General features: G+C 45.9%; 1 pseudogene across 1 annotated transcript; it reads right to left on the bottom strand.

The window, feature by feature from the left end:
- Positions 1-17,442: 17,442 nt before the first annotated feature.
- Positions 17,443-18,181, bottom strand: LOC308616034 (ADP-ribosylation factor-like protein 2-binding protein; annotated as a pseudogene). Its single transcript has one exon. The product of its transcript is annotated as an ADP-ribosylation factor-like protein 2-binding protein (transcript).
- Positions 18,182-20,083: the final 1,902 nt, after the last annotated feature.

Genomic DNA, 20,083 nt, shown 5'->3' with positions numbered 1-20,083 from the left:
CAGCCCTGATTGTGGCCGTCTCCCTTGTTCTGGTCACACGGCATCTCCCCGGAGCTCCCTTGGAGTTTTGAGGTCCTTCCACTCTCGCCACTTGGCCCCACCAGTGACCAGGGTTACAGCGGAGCCCCGGCTACCTGAGGCAAGTGGAGGGGCTTGCAAAAGGCTCTCTCTCTCTTCTTCTTCTTTTTTTTTTTTTTTACTTTTTGGCCTCACCGCACAGTATGTGGGATCTTAGTTCCCAGACCAGGGATCGAACCCACGCCCCCTGCAGTGCAAGTGCAGAGCCCTAACCACTGGACCGCCAGGAAAGTCCCACAAAGCGCTCTTTGACCCAATCCCCATCTCCCTCACACACCTGACCCGGGTAAGAAATTCCACCATTGGCAAGTCTGACAGCGTTCACCCCTGATAAGGACAAATGCCTTGAAGGGGAGACTGTTTGCCAGGAGTGGCTGGGCAGGACTTGCCTCTGGAGCCTGGCAGCCTGGTGATATCTCACTCAAGTCCTACAGGAGACGTGCCACCGGAAGCAGGAGGAGCCGAAGAAGGACTGTTCTGCAGAGCTTTGTCCAGACTGCAGGGTGAGGGAAAGCCTCGGCACAGATGCACTCAGGCCCCACGATGGGCCCTGAGCTCAGCCTCTTCCTTCTCTCCAGCCCGCCCTCCTTTGCCCTGCACTTCCCTGGCTGAAGAACAGCCTCCTCCACACACGGCCCCTGGGCTGTTAGCGGCCTTTGGACTGGGAAGCACTAGGGCCTCCTGGGCCCCACACCCAGGCTGACACAGGAAGCAGGGAGAGGCCCAGAACTGTCCCTCCCAGGGCACGGTCCCACAGTGTCCTCAACCGGCCAGTCCTGTTCTGCCCTTTCTCCTGTGGGGAGGAGCTGGGGGCAGGAAAGAGGGCAGGGCCCAGACCAGGCCAGAAGCATTGTGCTGCCCCGGTCCTCAGTCCCACGTGTGCCCATGGAGCTCCGATTCTGTCTGGAGGCCCTGGATGAGGCTGGGCTGCCTGGGCTGCTACTCCATTTGTGCCAGAGGGATCGGAGGGTAGGATGAGGGCTGTGCTCACCATAAGACCCCAAGGGTCCTAAAAAGGCTCTTTGGAAGGGTGAGCCAGCCACATCTAATATGGAACTATTTCAGTTTTGCCATAATCAAGTCTAGCTCAGTGGGGCTGTCTAAAATAGCCAGGTGACAGAAGTCAAATGTCTGCAAGGAGAGTTTGGCTCCTGAGGCCTACCTATGTGGCGGGGAGGGTGGGGGTAGTGAAAGTCCAGTACAGGTCCCAGTGTCAGGAGGGTAGCCTCAGCCCCTGCACGCAGACTCCAGGCCCCCTACCTCTACACCAAGGCATCAGTCTAGGCCTGGCCCCTAGTAGGTCCTTAAGCTAATGAAGCTTCTAAAATCCCTGTTCTTACCAATCCAGTCACTGCCCACATAGCAGACATCAATAAAACCGTTTTTAGATTAAGGGATTCGTGCAGAATTTCATGGTGCCCCAGAGAGGGTAAGGTATGCTCAGAGGTTTGGCTAAGCCTAGCTTGGAACCTACTTGCTGATCAGAGAAGGCATCTCTAGGCCTGGCCTGAGCCCATGTTGGGGGTCCAGTCAGTGGCTTGGATAGCTGGGTTGGTGTCTTTCCCCAGGACTGTCTACCAGCTGGGTTACTGAGGACACCTAATTTGGGGGCTGCCTCCACTCCAGGAAGTACATCCTGTCAGTGGCCCCTCTTGGGCTTGGTCCTCTGCTGTGCACGCTTAGACCTGCTGATCTCCCATTGTCCCCTTCCTTGCAGAGGAAAAGGGAAACCCAGCAAGGCATGGCATGGACCCTGTGGCCCACCATCTGAGCCCTGAGTATGGCACCCACACGCAGGCAGGGAGGGGCATACAGAGTATCCAGGGGGTGCCTTTGGAGCTGGGCCGGCTGTCTTTGTTCTTTGCTTCTGCTCTGCAGCAAACCCTGCTGTGTGTCCAATTTCCTCACCAGGCCCATGGAGACCTTCTGGAGAATCTGTGGGGTGTCATTTATCTCCTCCAGGGGCTTGATCTCCCAGCCCAGCAAACCCCAGACTTCTAAGTATTCTCTGGAGGTCCTTGTGCAGTATCAGAAAGGAAGAACACTTTCTCCCCCCACCCTACCCTAGACTTCTCTGGGAAGCTCATCCCTCCCCACTGCCATCTGTGGGCTTCCTGAGTACAGCCCACAGCCCCTGAACCTCAAAGCTTCAGTCTAACAAAGTGGTTAATGCCTGCTCCACCACTTGGCAGCTGTTTGAACATGGGCAAGGTATTTGACCTCTTTGGACCTTATTTACCTCACTTATAAAATGGAAATAATGATAGTCGTTATCTCAGAGGGTCATTGTGAGGATCAAATGAGATCATCCAGGGGCTGACATATAGTGAGTGCTTAATAAAGAACAGGTGGTAGGGCTTCCCTCGTGGCGCAGTGGTTGAGAGTCCGCCTGCCGATGCAGGGGACACGGGTTCATGACCCGGTCTGGGAAGATCCCACATGCCGCGGAGCGGCTGGGCCCGTGAGCCATGGCCGCTGAGCCTGCGCATCCGGAGCCTGTGCTCCACAACGGGAGAGGCCACGACAGTGAGAGGCCCGCGTACCGCAAAAAAAAAAAAAAAAAAAAAAAAGAACAGGTGGTAGAGAGTATCACTGTTATTACCTGTGGGTATCCCTCTTTAATCTGCTATTCCTTTACCCCTCTCCTTCAGTCCCTTAAATCCAATCTTGTCACCTTCCTAAAGCCTCTGCAGTCTGAACCAGGGTAGCTGGTCAGGTCCTGCTCCCAGGTGAATGGGAGACAAGGATGTGTATCTGAGTATCCTTCATCCCTGGTCGTAAAGCTAGAATAAGTCCTCCAGAAACCTAGGAAGCTCTCCTAGGTCACCACCCACACTCTTAATTCAAGGGGATTTCAAGAATCAGCATTTTTGTGGTAGAAGCCAAAGCCAAGAAACAGAGAGGGTGAGAGAATAACTGAAGGTCACACAGCAAGCTCAGGCCAAAGCTGGGTGAGTGCCCCAATGGACCTGCCATCCAGCTCTCCTCCCCCACCTGATGTAACAGCTTTCTTTTCTTCAGAAGCCTCACTGGAAGCCTCCTTCTAGAGCTTTCCTTTCAGAGAAAACAGCAAACAAAGTGTGGAGCCAGCCCCCTGGGCCTGGAGCCCTGAGCTCCCCAGGCCGACCCACAGGCTGACGGAGACGTTACCAGAGCTGATGATTCAACTTCCTGCCTTTTGAGAGCTCCCAGACCACAGAGGATTTCTCGCTTGGAGGAGGGGGCATCTCCCTGCTGAGGGCCAAGCAGAGTGGGACAAGGCCCCACCACAAACCGCAAGGACTAGGCAGTGCATGGGGCAGGCTCTAAGGGGCCACTCTGGAATCCTGGCCAGCTGCTTCCTGAAGCCCATCTCTTTGGGTAATTGACTACTACCTAGGATGACCAATTGTCCTGGTTTTAGCACCCAAAATCCCACATCCTGGGAAACCCCTCAGTTCTGGGTAAACCAAAGGGTTGGTCACTTTATTACTACCCATATTTCTATAGGACATGACCGCCTCAGTGACTCTGGGAGTCCGGGCCTCAGGGTGGCACATTCTAGAAGAGGGAATTGGCAAACTATGGCCTGAGGGCCTCATCTGGCCCTCTGCCTATTTTGTATAGCCCACGAGCTAAGAATTGTTTATATATATATATATATATATATATATATATATATTTTTTTTTTTTTTTTTTTTTTTTTGCTGTACGTGGGCCTCTCATTGTTGTGGCCTCTCCCGTTGCGGAGCACAGGCTCCGGACGTGCAGGCTCAGCGGCCATGGCTCACGGGCCTAGACGCTCCGCAGCACGTGGGATCTTCCCGGACCAGGGCACGAACCCATGTCCCCTGCATCGGCAGGCAGACTCTCAACCAGTGTGCCACCAGGGAAGCCCTGTTTTTATATTTTTTAATGGTTGAAAACAAAATTAAAGAAGAACAATATTTCATGACAAGTAGAAATTATATGAAATTCAAATTTCGGTGTTCATAAACAAAGGAACACAGCCAAGCCCATTAATTTATGTATTGTTTCTGGCTACTTTCATATTACAAGGCAGAGTTGAGTAGCTGCAAGAGACAGTATGGACCTACGGACCACAAAGTCTAAAATATTTACTGTCTGACCCTGTACGCAAATAGTTTGTAGACCACTGTTCTAGAGGCAGGCAAAAGGTATGGATGCCTGACCTGGGCTGGGTGTGAGTGTGTGTGAGTGGGCAGTGATGCTTTTGTGAAGAAACTTAGAACTGAAGGAGAGAGAGTCAAGGCAATGTCTCAACCCATTTCTTAGGCTACAAATACTTGCCAGCGCAATTCCAAAAGTGACTCAGAAATGATGCCCCCATACCCACAGGCCCACAGATCCTCCCCTCAGCCTGCTAACAATTCTGCGGAGCTTGGGCTTGTGGGGGGCACTGGGGCTTGCAAGGTACACGCAGTACCAAATCCTTGGCCCTAGAGGTAACAGAGTCCTTTTCAGGCCCATCAATATGGGCCCTACCATTTCAGAAGCCCAAATTGGAACATGGGGTCTGACAACTGGACAGCATATTTGAAGCTGGGACCATTCTGGGAAACCCATTTTTCTGACTGTGGGTAAGAACATTGAGATTCCATGTAGGGTTAGGCAACCCAACATTGTCATATGGTGCCATAAATACAACAGGGGCTCCACGTGCCTGAACAGGTCTTGTCCAGCTGTGTAACTGACTTAGCAGCTCAGGACTGCTAGGGGGCTGGCAGGCTGTTCTCAGAGCCTGGTGGGGAAGGTCCCCATCTGGTCCCTTACTGAGAAGTTTCTAATTCATGGGACCTCCATTCCATGCTACTGTCAACACCTTCAAGCAGGGTTTCTCAGAGGTAGATTCTGCCCTCAAGTCACACTCCCTGGTCCAGGTCTTCATTCCCTGGAATGACAGAGCTGACTGCATCTCTGAAAGAAGCCCCCCTCAGTATCTTGGGAAAGAAGGTGGCTCCCTTAAAGTTTGAGTAATGCTTTCCACGCTTTGAAGGCAAATGCCATAGTTAGCTTACTGCTCACTGCTCAAAGCAATGACGGTCAACCAGCACACGTGGCTCCTTTGGGGTGGTGGTGGGGGTGCCTTGTGAGATAAAGCCCTAGAGATGTCTTTGAGAAGACCTGGACAGGTGCGGCCAGGGGCCCTCAGTTTAATTATTACCCTAATGCCAAGAAGAATTTTATAATAGACCTAGGTTAGCTTCTTGAACTCTACATAGACCATGTATGTTCTTGGTTGGATATCCTACCAACAATTGCCTCAGCCATATGATCAGCTCGTTTCTAGCTATATATCCTCAGACTGGCTTCTGAGATTTGGGGAGGTTGGGGGATGGTACCAGAGTCCCCTCATTCATAGGCCTCTAGGTTGATGCTGTGTACCCTGGGCTGTTGGTTAGTTGTCCCTCTGTGTTCCTATCTGTAAAATGGAATGATTTGGGAGACTTGCCTTATCATGGGGCTCTGAAGAACTACAGTATCAGAGAGAATGCCCTCTGTTGATTTCATTGTGGGTATTCCTAAGGAGTTGGCTCAAGGCTGGTGCTTTAGCAGAGTGTGTGTGTAGGGGGGGAATCAATTAGGACTTTTTTAGCTTTAAGTAATATGAAACTCACCCAAACTTGCTTAAGCAAAAGGGATCTATTTATTTGTTTGGTTGGTTGGTTGGTTTACATAATGGAAAAGCTCAGGGGCTTCAGGCACAGCTTGGTCCAGGGTCTCAAAAATGCCATTAGGACCAGGTTATTCTTTTTTTTTTTTTTGAAGTATAGTTGATTTACAATGTTGTGTTAGTTTCATGTGTACATCGAAGTGATTCATTTATACATATATATATTCTTTTTCAGATTCTTTTCCCTTATAGGTTATTACAAAATATTGAGTATAGTTCCCTGTGCTATACAGTAGGTCCTTGTTGAGGACCAGGCTATTCTTCATTTATGCTTTCTTTAGAATTGACCCTGTTCTTAGACTGTGATGGCAAGACAGCTGCAAACAGCTCCAAGATGACACCCTCACATCTCCAAGTCCATGAAAGGACAACATTTTTTCTAAGCCACTCAAATACCTGGTATGGCTCCAATTAGAACTCATGGCTTGGCTTGTGTCACATCCCATCCCTAAACCAACTATTATGGAACTCTGAATAGCGCACAATGCATTAGGCTGCTCTGATTGTCCAGGCCTGATTCACATGTGACTCTCAAGACAAGGAATTAACCACCTGAAGTACCCAGGGTGAAAATGACAAGAGTAGTTCCTCAGGTGAAAGTTGGGTGGCTGTTACCAGAAGAGGAGAAATGGATACTAAGCAGGGGAACCACAACAGTTCTCAACAGGGAATAGATGTGTATAGGCAGGAATCCTTGGGCCTGGGTCTATACAAGACCTCGGGGGACTGATGCATAGCTCTAGGATACAATGAGAAGATGAGATACCACCCACTTCCAAGAAAATGTTGGATTGCATCAGAAACCCCCAAATATTGTCCACTTCACTGGGACTAGGTACATCATAGTTAATCAGTGTATAATCTGGGCACCCTGAAATTCACAAGAGTTACCAGCCCCTGCCTGGAGCAGGGGTCATCTGGCCCATGCCTCCTTACTTCCTGATTGTACTGTGTTCTCTCTGAGGGCAGAGACCACAACTTTCTCCCCTCTGTATCTGCAGAAATATTTTTAGAATGAATAATAACTTTTAGCAGGTGTGTGGAGCTTGATACCTTTTCAAACCTCTTTAACGTCTACTATCATATTTGATTCTTTGTTCTTCTTTTTGGCTACCCAGGATCTGAACCCTCTTCCTGTGATGGGGAATTCCCCTCATTCTGAGGCAGAGCCCACTTCCCACCAGAGAGGCTGAAAGTACCACGTGCATTTGTTTCCTAGCCTCCCTGTGGCTGGGCAAGGGCCCATGACCTAGGCTCTGACAATCAGACACACAGGCTCCAGATTGTGACCCAGGAGCTAGAGGCCCAAAGAAGCACTTGGTTATTGTGGGTGCAGCAGGTCCGTGTTTTGGGGTGGTGGAGATTGTGATACCCGAGGGCATGGACAGGATGTTGCAGCCCAGCCTGCACAGCCTACTGCATGGTGGTAGTGGTGACAGTGATGGCAGCAAGGTCCTGATTGAGTACTGCAGTGTGATCTGGGGCCTTGTTCGAAGTGGTGTAGTCTATGGAGCTGTTTCTTTGTTCTGCCCAGAGATTCTCGACTCTCTCAGCTGCTCAATATCCTTATTATTTTTTGGCTTAAATCAATTTAGCTTAAGTCAAGTAAGTTGATCTGCTTAAGTTAAGAGTCAACTTCTGTTGCTTGTAGCTAAAAAGTCTGACTGTTATAATCCTTGAGGTAAGACAACTGCATAATTCCCTTTTTCCAGATGGATAAATTGAAGCTCAGAGACTGGCCCAAGCTCATGCAATGTGCCAATTTCCGTAATGAGACCAGAACCCTGGACTAAGTGGGACAGACATACAACTGGCAGGTGGGAGTCAGGCAAGGAAGAAATTTCTAAGTAGAGCTGCCTCACCTGGTAGAAGCCCCCTGTTACTGGAGGTATACAAGCAGGTCTGGGGAGAGTGAGGGAGAGGCCAAGCAAAGTAACCCCAGTTCCCTTCTTCCTCAAGGGTTACACATGTTATTATCTGCCCAACTTAGATTCCTCTTTGTGAACAAAAACGTATTAAGGTGAAAACACAACTCCTGGTGCTGTAGCTTCAAATCCCCACAGTCTTTTTGCCAACCTGCCTGTTTCTGGCCCAAGACACAACAGCTGCTAGTCCTATATCCCAAAGCAAAGTCATGGCATTTATTGGCCTCCGTCACTTTAATGAAAAAGCCCCTACACCAAACAAATACAAGCACAGACATTTGCAACTAATTATGGTATTGATGATCAGTCAAATTTCATTGCAAATTGCATGTTGAAATTGATAGTGGGCAAGTCATGAATAAACTGGTTGTCTGGAAAAGTGACACGGGCACAGAGGACTAGATTAATAATTCAATTTAGACTCAGCCAGACACTCTGAAGAAGCGGAAGAAGCAGATTAGCATTGCCTCAAGATTGCTTGTTTACCCGGGTACCTCCTGCCAATGTGCCTTCTAAGGGAAGCTGATCCTCCTTTAGGATCCTCCCACTTTGGGAGACCACAGGGCGTTGAGCATTGCAGCCTTTAATTCTTGGTTTGCAAAATTGCAGCCTTGAGTAGTGTGGGGAGGAGAAGACTGCCCTATGTCTCATCCGATGTTAAGAAGCCCACTCAGGAGGCTTCTTGGAAAATGGATGCCTCCTGCTGCAGTGAACAGTGCTCTCAGCCTCCCATCTGTGGGTACTGGTCTGGGAGGACCCGTAACCCACCTTGAAAGCCCAGGTGGGGAACTTCCCTGGTGGCGCAGTGGTTAAGAATCCGCCTGCCAATGCAGGGGACACGGGTTTGATCACTGGTCTGGGAAGATCACACATGCCTTGGAGCAACTAAGCCCATGCGTCACAACTATTGAAGCCCGTGTGCCCTAGAGCCTGCGTGCTGCAACTACTGAGCCCACATGCCACAGCTACTGAAGCGTGTGCCCTCTAGGGCCTGTGTGCCACAACTACTGAGCCCACGTGCTGCAACTACTGGAGCCCACGCACCTAGAGGCCGTCCTCCACAACCAGAGAAGCCACTGCAATGAGAAGGCCGTGCACGGCAAAGCAGAGTAGCCCCTGCTCGCCACAACTAGAGAAAGCCTGTGTGCAGCGACAAAGACCCAACACAGCCAAAAATAAATTAAAAGAAAAATTAAATAAAAAAGAAAGCCCAGGTGGGTTCCCTAGGTTAGGTATGGCTCCAGAGGAGTAAGCCCAGAGAAGGTAGGAAAGGAGCCAGAGGGGTTTTACAGAGCTCCGCACTTGTCCTGGTCACCACGGGGTTCCGGAGAGCTAAGGAGTCCCAAGGTGAGACAATGCATTGAGGACACAAGGTAGATGGGCAGTGTCCTCAGGATTGGGCCTTCCTGGAAAGTCACTATGTCCCTGCACCTGGGGAGGAAGGCAGGAAGGAGACACAGAGCAGGCAGAGTGCACTGGTGTCGAGGGGCAGGCACAGGTATACTTGTAAGATGCAGCCACAGTGGCCACCTTGGCCCACCCAGGAGTGCTTCCCCCTGAGCTGCTCAGCCACTCCAACTGCCCTGGCTCCAAAGGCCCATGCAGAGGGAAAGTCTTAACTTTCATCCTCTAATGGGGTTTAAAACTCAAATGTCTACATGGGATGTGGGCGAGCTCTGGACCAGGCAGACTTGGTAAGCTTGGGCCTGATTGGAGGGGGGCAGCCATGATTCAGCTTTAGGAGACTGCCTAGAGACAATATGAGTGGGAATTCAGAAAAAGATTTAGGCCAGCGATATAAATTTGGAAGTTGTCAACAACCGAATTATATTTAAAGCCAGGACACTGGGGGAGATTAACAACAGAGTGAGTGGAGATAAGGGGTCTAGGGATTGAGCCTTAGAGATGAAGAAGTGCCAGCAAAGGGGCTAGTGAAAGAGCAACCAGAGAGGCCGGAGGGAAACCAGGAGAGGGGGGTGATAACCCGGGCACCAAGGAGAGACAGATGAACTCTCACATTCTATGAAGAGGCAAGGAAAGTGAGGCTTGAGATTCAACAACATGGAGAATCCTTGACAGAGGCAGTCTTGCCGTAGCAGTGAGGGCTGATGGGAGCGGATGGGAGAAAGGAAGGGAGGAAAGGACTTGAAGGCGGCAAGAAGAGTCAGTTTCCTCCAGGAGTTGTGCCAAAAATAGGAGCAGAGAAATAGGGTGACAGTTTGAGGGGGATATAAGGCCAAGAGAAGGTTTTTCTTTAAGGTAGAAAAATTACAGTATTTTTGTGTGTTGATGGGAATAATGCTGGAGAGAGGGGAATTTTGATGATGCAGGTGAGAAGGGTGAATAAATGTTGGACTGAAGTCCTTGAGTAAACAGGTAGAGATGGCATCTGGTGCACAAAAAAGGGGGCTGTCCTTAAATAGGAGCACGGAAGGTTCACCCACATTAGCGAAATGGAAGGCAGAGTTGATGAGCACAGATGCAGGTGGGTGGAGGAAGTAGTGGTGGAGCCCATGGAACTTCTCTTCTATTTTCTTAAGCTAGGAAGAGGTTGTCAGCTGAGAGTGAGGTGGAGGAGGAGATCTGAGCAATCCGCTGGGAGAGAGGGTGTGAGGAGACTTTGGGATGAAGTATGATTGCTGGGAAGCTTTTAGGTCTCACCTAGGGAGGGTTGTGGCATTAATTTAAAGTGAGGCTGTGTAACAAAAAAGAAGCAGGCTCACAGATATAGAGAACAAACTAGTGGTTACCAGTGGTGGGGAGGGGCAACATAGGGGTGAGGGAGGAAGAGGTACAAACTACTGGATGTAAGACAGGCTCAAGGATGTATTGCACAACACGGGGAATATAGCCAATATTTTGTAATAACTGTAAATGGAAAGTAACCTTTTAAAATTGTATACAAATCAAAAAATAATAATTTTAAAAGGTTTTTAGGGCTTCCCTGGTGGCACAGTGGTTGAGAGTCCACCTGCCGATGCAGGGGACACGGGTTTGTGCCCCGGTCCGGGATGATCCCACATGCCGCGGAGCAGCTGGGCCCGTGAGCCATGGCCGCTGAGTCTGCGCGTCCGGAGCCTGTGCTCCGCAATGGGAGAGGCCACAACAGTGAGAGGCCCGCGTACCGCAAAAAAAAAAAAAAAAAAAGGTTCTAAACAACTTAAATAAATAAATAAATAAATAAATAAAGCGAGGCTGGTCAGCTCAGTTGTGGGTTTTTCTTCAGTCCTGGGCAGCCTATGGCTGCAGGTGGAGAGTAGCTAGAGGGTTGAGTTTAGCCAGGGATGTGGTTTTGCCAGGTGACTATAGTGCAGTGAGGGGCAAGGGAGAGAGTATAATACTGGATCATGAACTCTGAGCTGGGTGAGGAGGGAAGTGGGGCAATGAACACCTGCTTGGTTCCCCAAAGAACTGGCGGAGGTGGGTACTAGAAGGAGTGAGCTGGAGAGAGAGGCAGTGTTTACTGGAGAGCAGTATGCATGAAACTGAGGTGATGAAGGGAGTGCACTGACAGATCACAACCAGTTTAAAGTCTGGGTATGGGAGTGAGAGGCTGAGGCACTGTGGAAGCCAAGATCATGAAGAGGAGGCCAAGGGGTCTGTTTATTTACATGAGTGCTGAAATAAAAAACCAAGGCAGGAGTGGCCTTGGAGAGGGTGACTGTGGGCCACGAGCTACAATCTTGAAGGAATGATGGAGAGTGACAAGGAGGTCTATAAGTGACTGCAAAAAGGGGGAGAAATGGGTGGTCTTCTCTGATGACATGGCTTCCAAACATGGGTGTTTCTAAGGAGGAGGGCAAACTGTCTAGAAGTGGCACTGAGGAGCAAAATGGGCACCGCCCACTCCTAGACTCAGGGACACAAGGACCATTAGAGGGAAAACAGCCACCACTTGAGAGGCTGTAGGGAGAGTGGAGTCCTTACAGGAGAGGCAGTTTTTCATTAGAGCAAGAAAGCAAAAGGGACATTTCGAAATGAAGTTGAGGATATGGGGGAGTTTACTGATGCCAGATCAGGAGTTTCAGCGAGTCCAGTGAAAGGGTTTCTGGACATGGGGTAGGCTGGGCAATGGGGTCAAAGAGGGAAATACAGAGCCATGTGGGGCTTAGAGTCCTGGGGTGAGGGATGCCCTGAGAATTCTGGGCCTCTTGTGGGGACTGATACGAACGGGGATGAAGGGACTGATGAGAGCAGCCTGAGGGGTCTGAGGCAGGGGGTTGTGGCCAGGTTGGGTTTGTCGGGAGGTGGGAGGAGACAGTAAAGGTCAGGAGCCCTCTTCACTCCTGCTGACGATGGTCTGGAGGTCTGAGGAGAGGCATTCTTCCCAGAGCAGCTGGAGCTCTGGGCTCCCTCTTTACTCCCAGGTAGGAATATTAGTCAAAACACTCTCCATAGAACTGAGAGTAAAACCACAGACATGTCAATGAAAGAGAACTGCCCAGAAATAGACTCTTATATAGGGTATAATCTGTATATAATGAACTTGGCCCTTAAAACAGTAGAGATGAAAGCATATTCCACCCCCCGCCAGGGACAACTGGTTAACTGTTTGAGAAAAAACAAATCCAGATTTTAACTTTAGTTCTTATACTAAATGAATTCAGGTAAATTAAAAAGCTAGTGTAGGGGCTTCCGTGGTGGCGCAGTGGTTAAGAATCCGCCTGCCAATGCAGGAGAAACAGGTTCAATCCCTGCTCCGGGAAGATCCCACATGCCGCAGAGCAACTAAGCCCATGCACCACAACTACTGAGCCTGCGCTCTAGATCCCGTGTTCCACAACTAGAGAAGCCACCGCAGTGAGAAGCCCACACACTGCAACAAAGAGTAGCCCCCACTCGCCGCAGCTAGAGAAAAGCCTGCACACAGCAACGAAGACCCAACACAGCCAAGTAAATAAATAAATAAATAAATTTTAAAAAATAATAAGAAAAAAAATAAAAAGCTAGTGTAAAAAGTGTGATATTAGTGTAAAGACAGAAACAGACCAGTACCCAGGCAACCCAACGGGGAACAAACAATCTTTCCACCAAATCATGCTGGAACTACTGGATAGCCATATGCAACGTAATGAATCTTGACCCTTACTCACACCATAGACCATATACAAAAATTAGCCTGATATGGATTGTAGGCTTATATGTATGAGCCATATACAAAATTACACATACAAAGATACAAAAATGATATACAACTCAATTTTAAAATGGGCAAAAGAACTGAATTGAAGAAGACTTTACCAAAGAAGATATTTAGATAACAAACACATGAGAAGATGCTAAACATCATTTGTCATTAGGGAAATACTCATTAAAACTACATGCTAGAAGGATTAGAATTTAAAAAGACTGTCCGAATTAAGTATTGACAAGGATAGGATCATTGGTTGCCCTAGAATAGATGGGCCTCAAAGGTACAGGAGGAAAAACTGGGGAATTATGGGTATGTTGTATGAACATAGCAGAGTTTAACCTCTCTTCAGTTGACAGACATTTAGGTTGTTGCCAGTTTGGCCTTGTGTCAGAAGCAAAGATGTGCCACCCAGATCCCTCCTCAAGGAAGGATTTGCTGTCCAGTTGCAGGGAGTGTGATCAGTCATAGCTTCTTCAGGGTCCACCTGAGCTGCAGATACTGCCTTGCCTGTTCCCAGAGCAGACTGCATGGTGTGACTGAACAAAGGAAGGCTATAGAGGCTGGGCCATTTTTATCCACTATAGGAGTATTCAGATGCAGAATATTTGCTCCAGAGTTCCCTAACAAGATGGCCTAGACTTCACTGAACCTGCATCACAGTTTGACTTCTTCTGCTCAGTCCTGCTTCTCTCCCTTTCTTTCATAGATGCTGATCCCTCATATCCTCAATAAACTTCTGGAACCCCAAACTCCATCTCAGCATCTGTTTCCTGGGAACCTAACCTATGACAGGGCTATTACAACACAGCTTCTATGATCATTCTTGTCCATGTTTCCTGTCCTATAAGCACTCTTTCTGCAGGATATTTGCCTAGGCATGGAATTGCTGGGCCATTAGAGTATGTTATTTTCAGCTTAACTGAATAATGCTGAACTGTTTTCCAAAGTGGTTGCACAAGTTTGTGTAGATTTACATGGATGAATATTTCTGCTGATCCTTGGTATTGTGACTTCTAAATTTTATTCAATTTGATAAGTGTGTAATGGTATCTCATCATGATTTTAATTTGCATTTCCCTGATTATCAAAGAAATTGAGCACTGTTTTTTAACATTATTGGCCTTTGAGTTTCTTATTTTTCAAAGTACCTATCTTTTGTCCATTTTTCTTTTTCTTTCTGCCAAGTTATTTTTAAATTATTATTTATTTTTTTTAAAACCACTTTATTGAGGTATGACTGATATTTTAAAAAGCTGTACATATTTAATGTATACAACTGGATGAGTTTGAATTGCCCATTTTTCTATTAGGTTGTCTTTTATTATTAATTCTAATGAGTTCTGTATATATTCTGGATAAAACCCTTTGTTAATCTTATCTTTTGCAGTTATCTTCTGCTATTCTGTAGCTTGCCTTTTAACTCCCTTAATGTCTTTGATGAATGGTAATTCTTCATTTTATTCATCTTTCTTTTGTAGTATTGCTTTTTGTGCTTTGTTTAAGAAAACTTTCCTTACCCAAGATTATGAAGATATTCTTCTACATTATTAATTTAAAACTTTACAGGTTTCCCTTTTATATTCAGGTCCATATGCCCCTGGAGTTGATTTTGGTGTATGGTGTGAGATAGGGGTCCAGTTTCATTCTTTTTTAAATTAATTAATTAATTTATTTATTTATTATTTTTGGCTGCATTGGGTCTTCATTGCTGCGTGCGGGCTTCCTCTAGTTGTGGCAAGCAGGGGCTACTCTTAGTTGCGGTGCGCAGGCTTCTCATTGCGGTGGCTTCTCTTGCTGTGGAGCACGGGGTCTGGGCGTGCAGGCTTCAGTAGTTGTGACACATGGGCTCAGTAGCTGTTGCTCGAGGGCTCTAGAGTACAGGCTCAGTAGTTCTGGTGCACGGGCTTACTTGCTCTTCGGCATGTGGGATGTTCCCAGACAAGGGCTCGGACCTGTATCTCCTGCACTGGCAGGCAGATTCTTAACCCCTGCGCCACCAGGGAAGTTCCTCCAATTCATTCTTTTTTGATATGGATATCAAATTGTTCCAGCCAACTTTATTGAGAGTCTGTCTTTTTGCCACTGCTACACGTGCCATCTCTGTCACAAATCAAGCATCTGGATATGCAGGTTTGTTTGCATAACATCCTCTCTATTCCATTGAATTGTCTATCCCCCAATCAATGCCATACTCTCTTAATTACTATAAATGTATAGTAATCTGGTACAGCAATTCATTTAGCCTTGTTCTTCCTCTAGAATGACTTAGATATTCTTGGCCTTTTGCATGTCCATATAAATTTAAGAATCATCTTGGCACGTTCCACAAAAAAATACTGTTGAGTTTTTGAGTTTTTATTAGAAATAAAATTGAATCTCTAGATCACTTTGGGAAGAACTGACAATATTTGTAATACTGAGTCTTCCAATCCGTGAACACTATATCTCCACTTATTGAGATCTTTAATATCTGTCCATAATGCTTTCATTTTTTCTGCATTGGAGATTTACTCAACTTTTATTAGGTTTATTTCTAGTGATTTGGCATTTTTAATTGATATTACAAATGCTATCCTTTTAAAATTTTCTCTTTGTTGCTGCTATTAAGTACATTGATTTTTTTAAAGTCCAGGACACTTGCTGAACTCTCTTAATAATTCTAATTATTGGTAGATTATTTTTTATTTCCTCTGTAAACTATCCTATCATCTATAAATAATGGTAGTTTTATTTCTTCCTTTTCCAGTCTTTATTCCTTTTCTTTCTTCACTGTGCTGGCCATAAGCTCCAGTATAATGTTGAAAAAAAGTGGTAGTAATGGATATCTTTGTTTTGTTCCAATTCCCAAAGGGAAAACTTTCAATGTTTCACCACTAAGTATGATGCTTGCATTATTTTTCAAAAGAAGCTTTTAGAAAATTAAGGAATTTTCTTTCCAGTTCCAGTTTGGCAAAATTTTTTTGAATTATTCATCCATTTGATTCTGTGGATGTTGAGTTTTATCAAATGCTTTTTCTGCATCTATTGAGATAACCATAAGATTTTTCTCCTTTAATCTGTTAACGTGATAAATTAATGTTTTTGAATATTAAACAAAACTTGCATTCATAGAATTAATTATAACTTGATCATAAGATCCTATTTTTTTTCCTTTGGTTGTTGTAAAACACCTCAAATTTTACTCACGGTACAAAAGTATTTAATAAGCACCACGTTGGTACAGAAAAACACACAGCCTATAGTTCATCCTTTAAAACCAGAACAGCCAAGTGAAAAGTCAGTAGAGGTTCTTATTTTCACTTGAAATAAAAAATAAAAAACAAAACAAAAAAAGCTAAGGTACACATTAGGAACTGAACCACTATAGTTTTTCTTTCTAGAGATGTGACATCCATGTTTTCTGGTCAGTAATGTTCTGTCAAACACTGTACTAAACCAGTGTACTAAATCCAAGCAGACAGATGGCCAGTAAAGCTGTTTGCTATCTCCTACTGAGCTAGACCAGTGGAACACTGTCTTGGTAGGATTATTTTGACAGCAAGAAGGAAGTGCAGAGCCCCAACCCCAACAGAAAACCTAAGGAGCTGATTTACAAAGAAAGGGTTTTAAGCAAACCTGCACAAATACTAACATGCTCTAAGAAAAGGAAACCTTTTAGACCACTTCCAGCATACATTCATTGGTGCCCGGTAAAATAGGAACACCAACATAGAAAGCATTTTTGCTTTCATAGCACTAATAGCCAAAAAGCACACAGCATATAATACTTTGATCTTGAAGTGGGTAATCGTGGAAGTTCTAAGATTATATCCACTAGGTTAGCCTGAGTATTCATCTATAAAAATATTTTTCCAAAAACATGCAAATGGGCTTCCTTGGTGGTGCAGTAGTTAAGAATCCGCCTGCCAATGCAGGAGACACGGGTTCAAGCCCTGGTCCGGGAAGATCCCATATGCCACAGAGCAACTAAGCCTGTGCGCCACACCTACTGAGCCTGTGGCTCTAGAACCTGCGAGCCACAACTACTGAGCCCGTGCACCACAACTACTGAGCCTGTGTGCTGCGACTACTGAAGCCTGTGTGCCTAGAGCCTGTGCTCCACAACAAGAGAAGCCACCGCAGTGAGAAGCACGTGCACCGCAACGAAGAGTAGCCCCCGCTTGCTGCAACTAGAGAAAGCCCGTGCACGGCAATGAAGACCCAACGCAGCCAAAAATAAATAAATAAATTAATTAATTAAAAAAAAAACACGTAAACGAGAGTTATAGAAACAATGGAACTACATCAGGAGCAGCAGAAAGCGATACAAGGACTGTACATGTAAGACTAGGAATTGATTTTCACATGTACCTTTTAGGTAAGGGAAATCTCTCTAAGTTGATTCCTACAGCCAAGATGAACTGTGATAGTAGGATTTTCAAAAATCTTGAGATGGTCAGCTAGCTTGAGTTAAACCCTAGATAAATACTCCCAGTCAAAAACCCCATTGAGACTGCAGGACTGAAACTTTGACCCATATAAAAAGCTGTGAGTGCACAAAAAGTTTCGTGGGACATGCAAGGCCTGCTGGGCCAAGACAGTTGATGATGGTGGGTTCCTCCAACATGGACACACCAACATGTATGCTGGGGAAGTGCCCCTCAGGTGGAATGCTGGACTTGGGCTTGATGCAGGAGCCATACTCAGAAGCTCCTGAGAGAGGTGTCTACTCGGGGAGGAGTACTAGGGTTACTGAGGACAAGAACGTGTCCCAGGAAAGTCAGCTAATTTTCTTCTGACCCATCAATACTTAACATTAACGAAGAGTTGCAGAACAGAGTCAGTCTTTCCAAGATGTATTCTTCTGACATCATTAGCCAAAGCCTCTCCCAGTCTATTGGGCTGGTGATATCTAGAAAGATCCCATTACCTGGAGGTGGGTCCTAGGACCAGAGATTGTTCTGGGAAGCTGGCATAGAAGATGATTTGCACAATGAAGTCACCACTAAACCACTGCTTAAGTCCAGTCCCCGGCCTTCTTTTTCTGCTCAATAGTCCAGAAACATTTCTTTAAAAGCCAGAAGATCCGTAAACGTGAGCAAGATGTTGAAAATATCACCGGTCACTTCATCTATGGTGCTGTAAAGTTGTAATGAAAGCTGCCATATTAAATCCAGGAATTTGTTCCAACAGCTATTCTTCTATATAGTTTTCTACCAAAGAAATAGATTCTATAAAAATAGGTGTGTAGGTGAGCTTATTCTCTTGTGTCTTCAAACTCCTGGTAGTACTTGTCCATGAAATTCCTCTGTAATAACTGGAACTCATCATCCATGATAATGTCCTCTAAATATCCAACCACAGCATCAAATTCTGCATCAGAGGCGAAGAGATGGACAGCACGAAGCTCTCTTCCTCTAGGGCATGAATCACCGTGGCTGCATCCACCGCGCACAAGGGAGTGGTCCGCTGGCCTTCTACCCCGCCCGCAGCCCAGGCGCAGCCTCCGCTCTGCTCTGAAGAGCCCCAACCGGCATCCGGAAGGCCTCGCTGCAGCTGCCGAGGCTGTGGCCAGCTTACGGCCCAGCCCAGTAGGGCCTGCGCACGACGCCCTGGCCTCAGGTTCCCCGGCTGCTGCCAGCCGGGCCTCTAAGCCCTACCAGGCCTCACTAAGCTTGATGCTCCTAAATTTTTTAAATAACACTTTTCGTATGATCCTAAATTTTGTTTAATAATACTTTGGTTAGCATTTTTTATATCTGTGTTCATAAGTGAGATTGGGCTTTAATTTTCCTATATTGATCCTGTCAGATTTGGGGGTTAGGGTCATATTAATTCCATGAAATGAGGTGAGAAGGATAGCTTTGGTTTTCTGGGAGTAGAAACTTCTAAACTTCTAGAATAGTTTGTGTATGAATGAAATTTTATTTTCTGTGAATGTTCACTATAATTCACAGGTAAACCTATCTGGATTTGAAGTTTTCTTTGTGGGAAGATTTTAAATTACTGATTCAATAAAATATCTAGGAATAAACCTACATAAGGAGGTAAAAGCCCTGTACTTGGAAAACTATAAGATACTGATGAAAGAAATTGAAGATGACACAAACAGATGGAAAGACAGCTGTGTTCATGGACTGGAAGAATTAATATTGTTAAAGTGACCATAATAACCAGGGCAATCTACAGATTCAATGCAATCCCTATCAAAATACCAAGGGCAGGGCTTCCCTGGTGGCGCAGTGGTTGAGGGTCCGCCTGCCGATGCAGGGGACACGGGTTTGTGCCCCGGTCCGGGAAGATCCCACATGCCGCAGAGTGGCTGGGCCCGTGAGCCATGGCCGCTGAGCCTGCGTGTCCGGAGCCTGTGCCCCGCAGCGGGAGAGGCCACAGCAGTGAGAGGCCCGCATACCGCAAAAAAAAAAAAATACCAAGGGCATTTTTCACAGAACTAGAACAAATAATTTAAAATTTGTATGGAAATGCAAAAGACACTGAGCAGCCAAAACAATCTTGAGAAAGAAGAACAGAGATGGAGGAATCATGCTCCCTGACTTCAGACTATACTACAAAGCTACAGTAATCAAACAGTATGGTACTGGCACAAAAACAGACACACAGATCAGTGAAGCAGAATAGAGAGCCTAGAAATAAACCCATGTACTTAAGGTCAGACAATCTATGACACAGGATGCCAGAATATACAATGGAGAAAAGACAGTCTGTTCAATAAGTGATGCTGGGGAAACTGGACATCTACATGTAAAACTATGAAATTAGAACATTCTCTAATACCATATACAAAAATAAACTCAAAATGGATTAAAGACCTAAATGTTAGGCCAGAAACCATAAAACTCCTCGGAGAAAACATAGGCAGAACACTCTTTGACATAAATCATAGCAATATTTTTTTGGATCAGTCTCCTAAAGCAAAGGCAATAAAAGCAAAAATAAACCAATGGAACCTAGTTAAACTGAAAAGCTTTTGCATAGCAAAGGAAACCATCAATAAAACAAAAAGACAGCCTACTGAATGGGAGAAAATATTTGCAAATGATATGACTGATAAGGTGTTGATATCCAAAATATATAAAGAGTTCATACAACTCAACATCCAAAAAACAAACAACTTGATTAAAAAATGGGCAGAAGACCTGAATAGACATTTTTCCAAACAAGATATGCAGATGGCCAACCTGCGCATGAAAAGATGCTCAACATCATTAATCATCAGAGAAATGCAAATCAAAACCACAATGAGATATCACCTCACACCTGTCAGAATGGCTA

This window comes from Mesoplodon bidens (assembly GCF_964165515.1).
Source record: "Mesoplodon bidens genome assembly, chromosome: 4".
NCBI classification, from domain to species: domain Eukaryota; kingdom Metazoa; phylum Chordata; class Mammalia; order Artiodactyla; family Ziphiidae; genus Mesoplodon; species Mesoplodon bidens.
The sequence above is the reverse complement of the archived record's forward strand: the minus strand, read 5'-3'. Positions and strand labels throughout refer to the sequence as shown.